The sequence below is a fragment of the Suricata suricatta genome, chromosome 17 (assembly GCF_006229205.1).
Source record: "Suricata suricatta isolate VVHF042 chromosome 17, meerkat_22Aug2017_6uvM2_HiC, whole genome shotgun sequence".
Taxonomy (NCBI): Eukaryota; Metazoa; Chordata; class Mammalia; order Carnivora; family Herpestidae; genus Suricata; species Suricata suricatta.
Window position 1 is genome coordinate 33,731,822 of NC_043716.1, and position 1,450 is coordinate 33,733,271.

The window sequence follows — 1,450 nt, forward strand, 5'->3', positions numbered from 1 at the left end:
GTCAGTTTACCCTTCTCTAGGTTCCTATGGTCTCTCCAAAGATCACCAGACAGTTTTGGAGAAATACCATATACATTTCTGTTTTACTGTGATCCCTTTCTCCATTTTTATCTTTTGTATACTTCCAAATTAGAGGACATTCTTCCTCTCTCACCATTTAATGTTTGTTTGTTTGTTTGTTTGTTTGTTTTAATTTTTGAGAGACAGAGAGAGGCAGCGCCAGTAGAGGAGTGTCCGAGAGAGAGGGAGGTACAGAATCGAAAGCAGGCTCCAGGCTCTGAGTTAGCTGTCAGCACAGAGCCTGACACGGGGCCTGAACCCACAAACTGGGGTTTTTTTAATGTTTTTTTTTCCTCACCATTTAAAAAAGACTTTACAGGGGTGCCTGGCTGGCTCAGTGAGTGGAGCATGTGACTCTTAATCTCAGGGTTGTGAGTTCAAGCCCCTCCCCCATTGGACGTGGAGCTTACTCAAAACATTACTCTACAGGTCAACGTCCTGATGGTCATCTTGTAAGCATGTGTCTAAGGCGTATCTCCCTCCATGTGTATAAAGTCAGTAATCTCATTAAATGCTTCTGCACATTTTGAGGAAACTGAAACGTGACTAAAAATGTTTGTTACGAAAGCTTCAGTGTCCCAGGTAAGCACCCCATTCCCCTTTTAGCAACATTGTGCGCACGATTCACTGTGCACAGCCTCAGTGACCACACATGACAAGGAATATCGTCCTTGCAAAAATAGTTTGGAAAAGTCACTAAACAAATGGATGACTGCACCATATCCCACAGCAAGCAACGGCAACAAACCCTGGACAGGAAGAAACATCTGATTCCCAGATGTACCACACAATAAAATTCAATATACCTAGTTTCAACAACAAGGTTATAAGGCCTATAAAGAAATAGACAAGGTGGCCTATTCACAGGAAAACAGAAAGGAAGCATAGACATTGGAATTACTGAAACAAACAAACAAACAAAAACATTGAACTTACTAGACAAAGACTTCAACTGTTTTTAAATTATGCCCAACAAAAACAGACACATAGACCAATGGAATAGAATAGAGAACCCAGAACTGGGCCCACAAATGTACGGCCAATTAATTTTTGACAAAGTAGGAAAGAGAATGCGATGGAAAAAAGACTACCTCTTTAGCAGGTGGTGCTGGGAGAACTGGACAGCAACATGCAGAAGAATGAAACTAGACCAGTCTCTTACACCATACACAAAAATTAACTCAAAATGGCTGAAGGACCTGAATGTGAGACAGGAAACCATCAAAACCCTCGAGGAGAAAGTAGGAAAAAAACTCCTAGACCTCCACCGCAGCAATCTCCTACTCGACACATCCCCAAAGGCAAGGGAAATGAAAGCAAAACTGAACTCTTGGGACTTCATCAAGATAAAAAGCTTCTGCACTGCAAAGGAAACAATCAAGAAAACTAA